General features: G+C 45.5%; 1 pseudogene; it reads right to left on the reverse strand.

Moving 5' to 3' along the window:
- Window positions 1–4,623: 4,623 nt before the first annotated feature.
- Window positions 4,624–5,488, reverse strand: LOC102818280 (annotated as a pseudogene).
- Between the last annotated feature and the right edge of the window lie 749 nt (window positions 5,489–6,237).

Genomic DNA, 6,237 nt, shown 5'->3' on the forward strand with positions numbered 1-6,237 from the left:
TTTTTCCAGGGACTTATTGAAGTCCCCATGTATCTGAGTTGTTCCTTCTCTGACGGGTTTCTGCCTGGCACAGATTTTGATTTTCACAACTTTTAATGTACTTTTGTCAAAATTCATTGAATTACACCCATAAAATCAAGGCACTTTACTCTTTGTAAAGTCTACCCTGCTCCATAGATAAGACTCAGAGAACTTAAGTTTTTGCCCAAGATGTACAGCAGATGGGCCTGGTTAGATCCCTCCTGCTGACACCTGGTCCAAGTCCGTCTGAGACCAACTATCGTGTGGCTCCCATCACAGATCCATCACCACCCTGAAGTGACACATAAATCTCTGGGGCCCTCCCCTGAGGTGTAGCAGCTATTCCCCTGAGAACCTACAGTCCTAGACTGAGCTCCAGCTGCTGTCATCAGAGTTGGGATCTTGGCCCACGACACCCTCCTAGCAGGACCTGCTGCCACTCTGGAAGATGGGAGCAAACGCCCTCCCCGCTGCTGATTCACCGTCCCAAACAGGAGCTGGTTTCCTCAGGTCTGGCCAGGGAGGTAGGCTGGAGGGCAGGCTGGCTTCTTTGGACATATTGTGGAGGATGTCTCTTCAGGCTCTGAATGCCTGGAAGGGAGGTCAGTGAGAGGTTCTCACCTCCCACCCCCAAAGACACCCACAGCATGGAGTAGATTCCAACTCATAGTGATCCCGTGATCCCAGGGGCTGGGACTGTAAACCTTTCTGGGAGTAGATAGTCTCATGTTGCTCTCCTGAAGCAGCTGATGTTTTCCAGCTCTGAGTATAAACCCAAAGCACTGCCAGGGAGAGGCCAGACCTTAGCTCCAACCTCAGCATCGCTAGCTGGGTATTCTAGAGAAATAGCCCGCCTATTTCTGAGCCTCTTTGCTCAGGATTAAATGGGTTTAAAAAATGCAAAGCACCTAGGCCCTTAGCACCTAGCTTCTATCTTCTCCCCTCCCCCCCCCCCTCGCTGCCCCCCAGGCTCTTCATGCAACCAGCCAGCACTGTGTGTCAAATCTCTCTTCTTGTCAGGAATGTGCTTGGCACAGAGATGAATCCATTCTTGCCCTTGATGTGCTCAGAGTTTGGTAAACAAATGCTTAGAATTACTAGTAGCTTTATAATGCACTGTTATACCTAGTTTGGTGAATTCCAGGCTCATGATACTCCCTTCTCTAAATATCGTGTCCATTCTTGGATATTTACATATAGAAACTTACTTTAGAATCAGTTTGTCTAGTCAAAGCCAAAAAACACTTTAATACATATGATTATGTCTGTGTACAAGTGGTGTTCTAATCAGTGAGAAAAAGTGAATAATTTAGCAAAAATATTAGGAAGACTAAGTAGCGACATTGGGAAAATATCTCAAAGGGTTAAAGGTATCACCATAAACGCTGAAGCCATAAAAAAATTACAAGGAAAAATTTCCATGTGGGGAAAGAGCTCTAAGCATGACACAGTGGTGATGTGCCGTGGCATGGGGTCTGACTCACAGCGACCCTGTATACAGTTTCCAAGGCTATAAATCTTGACGGGAGCAGAAAGCCTCATCTTTCTCCTGAGGAACAGCAGATAGTTTCGAACTGCTGACCTTGAGGTTAGCAGCCCCAGTTGCAAACACTATGTTACCAGAGCTCCTTCATGACTTAATTAGCCATAAAGCTCATCAATGTAACCAAGTAAAGAAATTAAAAAAAATTTTTTTGGCTGTACGTTATCACAAATAAAACCAAAGACAATGGCAGGGGGGAAGCATTTGCAATTAATAAGGACAAAAACTTATTTTTCCTAATGAATAAAAAAGCTCCTACAAATCTTCAAGTCAAAGATTTAAAAACATTTGACAAATGAGCGAACTTTGAGCAGACAGTTGTTAGAAACGAGACTCGATGCCGTGACAGACACACAATAGAACAAAAGAATGTCGGCAAGGCAACTTGTACTTCTACTGAAGGGTACACAGCAGCACAAAATCTGGCTAGTAAGCACACTGGACGGGCACTCTGCTCGGGTTTTATCCCTGATATGATGTCAAAGGGGCTGTGTCTTGTCCCTATTTGATTGGTCAATTTGAATGGTCCTTGGAGGGAGTGGGTTTGGGGCTGGGGAGGTTTGGAGTGTCTTTGTTCTAGGAGGTGAAAGTGCCCCAAGAACTGGTTTTGGCCAGTCTGTACTATGAGGACAAGAATAGGGGAGCCTTAAAAGAGAACGTCCGGGCTAAAACCCAGTTTATTCTACTTTAGTGCCAACCCTGTTTTACACCCTTTGAAAGGAAGACATTTGATTTTTTTCTCACATAGTTCACAGAAAAAGGAGCTCTGGCAGCGTAATGGTTACGAATCGGGCTGCGAACCTCAACGTCAGCAGTTCAAAACTACCAGCTGTTCCACGGGAGAAAGATGAGGCTTTCTGCTCCCGTAAAGATTTACAGCCTCGGAAACCCTATACAGGATCACTATGAGTTGGAACCGACTGGACGGCGCATAACCAGCACCAACCAGTTCACAGAAAGGGACTATAAACACTTTTTCTTTACAATGAAACAAAAATCACACCAGTATTGTTCTTGAGATCCTTGTAGAATTACAGAAAAGCTGCAAAGTTAACACAGAGAAGTCTCATGTAGCTTTGACCAAGCTTTCCCTAATGTTAACATCTTCTGTGGCCATACAATGATCACCACTAAGAGATGAATTTTGAAACAACTGTTGTTAAGTACTGTTCCAACTCATAGCATATGCGATTTCCGAGCAGCGGATGGTGAGTTTGAACAGCCAACCTTGCAGTTGAACCAACCTTTCGGTCCAGTGCTTATCCTACAGCGCCACACGGAGATTAACTTTGGGCGAATACTGTGAACTAAAGTATCGAATTAATTTCGATCTCATCAGTTTTTCTTTCTTTACTAATGTTCATTCATGATTCTAGGACCCAGTTCAGGATCCGTCATTGCATGTCCATGTCATGTCCCTTTGCTGTCGTTATTAAGTGCAACTCACAGCGACCCTGTGTAGGGTTTCCAAGGAGTGGCTAGCGGATTCGAACCGCCGACCTTGCAGTTAGCAGTCCAGTGCTTATCCTACAGCGCCACACCAGGACCCCTCTTAGACTCTTCCAATCAGGGACACTTGCTTGGTCTCCTTTTTCTTTCGTGTCCTTGGCACTTTTGAAGTGTGCAGGCCTGGTATTTTTTCTGGTGTTTTCTCAGATTAGGATGAGGTTGTATGTCACAGGAGAGGACCCCACACAGGTGAGTTGTCCTTCTCAGACTCCATCCAGTCCTCTGGGTGTCACACACTCCCTCTACCTCTGGTCCACAAGGTCCCAGATGCTCTGTGTGCTTCCAAGGCTCTGAAGTGGAGCCTAAACTGGCTCTCAGCGTCCTAACTGCTGGTGCACCAACCAACTTTTGGGGATCCCTAAATAAGTTCTTTGGAGTCCTGCTGTGGTACTGTGGGTTAATGTGCTGGACTTCAAAGTCTGTTTGAAACACAAAATCAATGGTTCAAGCTCACCAGCTGCCCCTCAGAAACCCTATACAGAGTCACTAAGGAGCTCTGGTAGCGTAGTGGTTATGAGTCGGGCTGCTAATCTCATGGTCAGCAGTTCAAAACTACCAGTGGTTCCGCAGGAGAAAGATGCAGCTTTCTGCTCCCATGAAGATTTACAGCCTTGGAAACCCTGTACAGGGTCGCTATGAGTCAGGGTCGACTCGATGGTACATAATCAACATGGGTCAGAACCAACTCAATGGCAGTTAGCAATAACAACACAACAAATAAGTTCCTATCAGCTCACTTGCTTCCCAGTTTCCAAAACATTGTTGCTGTTAGCCTCTGTGGTTCTATCTGTATCCGTACTGTTTCCTTTCTTCGTTCATTTGTATCCCTTCATTGTAGTGTCAATCCCAGGAGGAAGTTAGATGTGCAATCCACATTTCAACCCAGAAATCTAATATCCTTGCTTCATAGAATATTAAATAAAATCATATCCTGATTTTTCTTTTCTTTTTATTATTGTTTTTTAAGAGCAGTAAACCTTTAATTTTTTAAAAATGTTGAAGAGCAAAGATGTCAGCTTGAGGACTAAGGTGCGCCTGACCCAAGCCATGGTATTTTCAATAACCTCATATGCATGCGAAAGCTGGACAGTGAATAAGGAAGATCGTAGAAGAATTGATGCTTTTGAGTTATGGTGTTGGAGGAGAATATTGAAAGTGCCAGGGGCTGCCAAAAGAACTATTAGATCCGTTTTGGAAGACGTGCAGCCCGAGTGCTCCTTGGAGGCCAAGATGGCCAAACTTTGTCTCTCATACTTTGGACATATTGTCAGGATGGACCAGTCTCTGGAGAAGGATATCATGTTTGGTAAGGTGGAGGGTCAGAGAAAAAGATGAAGACCCCCAGTGAGATGGATTGGCCCAGTGGCAGCATCGATGGACTCAAGTGTAGCAACAGTAGTGAGGTTGGCTTAGGATCAGGCAGTGTTTCGTTCTGCTGTGCATAAGGTCGCTATGAGTCAGTACTGACTCAGTGGCACCTAACAACAACAAACCTTTAATTCCTTGCTGCACAAACACAGCTGGCTGAGTTGGTAGCTTTTGGTGACTAATCAGAGACATGGCATTTCCTCATCTGACTCCTCTGACCCTTCCTGTGTCTACCTGGGCCAGAACTGAGGCAGCAGCAGCAGCAGCCACAAATACAGATGGGTTCGCCAAGAAGGCCTTGACCTTTTCAGCCAGTGGGAGGGTGCACTCAGTCTCCACAGACAAAGCCAGGACCTACTTGTACCCATTGATGAGGGAACTGGGGGCCTGAGGCAACAGCTGGGTAGCCAATCTGCAGACACACGGTGACAACTTGCCGGAAGAAGAATGCAGAGCTCCTCGGTGCTATCGAGCACTTCCGGTTTGTAGATGCGGCCATTGTCCAGCTCCTGCTGGATAATCAGCCCGAAGGAGTAGGGGCAGATGTTCTGCTCGCTCAGCAGGGTGGCTTCAGTGGCTCCCACTTTGTCTCCAGTCTTGCTCAGCTGCACATCACTCAGGATTCCAATGGGGCCTCTGGAGAGCTTCCGGTGATGCCCTGAGGCTGGAAGAAGGAGGTCTTTAGGACCCAGACCTGTGTTCTGGACTGGCACAGTAACCTCTAATAGGGCAATGGCCCCAGTAGAGGGGTAGCTGGCACCTTGTGGCCAGCAGCATGTCCCTGATCCCAGCAAGGTCCTGCTTAGTGGACACAAACCCCATACTGTTCTAGATGTGAAGCAACAAGTTTTTCCAGAGCCGAGTTGTTTTCCAGGTGCTCTCAGACGGCCTTGTGCACAGTCCACGCAGGGACATGCGAGTCTGTGACATCTGCTTGAAGTCTACATTGTCTACTCCCATGATGCGGCGGTTTGGATGATCATCCAAAAGTTGAATGATCTTAAGGAAGTAGTCGGACTCCAAGGTCGCCCTGTCTTCCCTGGGCATCACAGCGGGTTTAAAGACGCTGTCACTCTCACAGAGAGTCCTGGTGAGAGAAACTCTTATATGACAAATCTAACACAACTTAAAAATATAGAAAGATGACTCCAAATTATGGAATGTTTCACCTTCTTGCTCCTAAAATTACTTTAAGACCATTGGGGAATAGTCTTACTTTGTCTTCATTGCCGTCGAGTTGATTTTGACTCTTAAAGACCCTGAAGGTCAGCCCTCACAAGTTTCTGAGGCTGTTATCTTTACAGACACAGACTGCCACACAATGATGTCACTTGGGTTAGTGTCACCCAGTAAGGTAACTCAGCATGGCACACACAAACACCACCACCGTGGACCTCCTTCCATACCAGACCATACAGAATCCTTAGTAACGTCTACTGTCAGCTTTAATCAGAGAATAATATATAATAAATATAGTTGCTAATCACTTTATCACAACGTAGCATGTCTTAGGTTGTTGTTTTTGTTAAGTGCCTTCAAATCAGTTCTGACTCATAACGACCATGTATAGGGTTTCTGAGGAGCAGCTGGTGAGTTTGAACTGCTGACTTTGTGGTTTAAACCAACCTCATGAGTGAGTACTTATCTATCCTACAGCACCACACCAGGACTCCATGTCTTAGGTTACAGGAATACTAATAACAAAATTGTTTTCTAAAATCTTTTTACACTGAATTACATTATTAGTAACGGAGCCAAAAGCCTTTTAAAAATTGTCTAATTAGTACTTTGGTCTC

Source organism: Chrysochloris asiatica, unplaced genomic scaffold (assembly GCF_000296735.1).
Source record: "Chrysochloris asiatica unplaced genomic scaffold, ChrAsi1.0 scaffold00105, whole genome shotgun sequence".
Lineage (NCBI taxonomy): Eukaryota > Metazoa > Chordata > Mammalia > Afrosoricida > Chrysochloridae > Chrysochloris > Chrysochloris asiatica.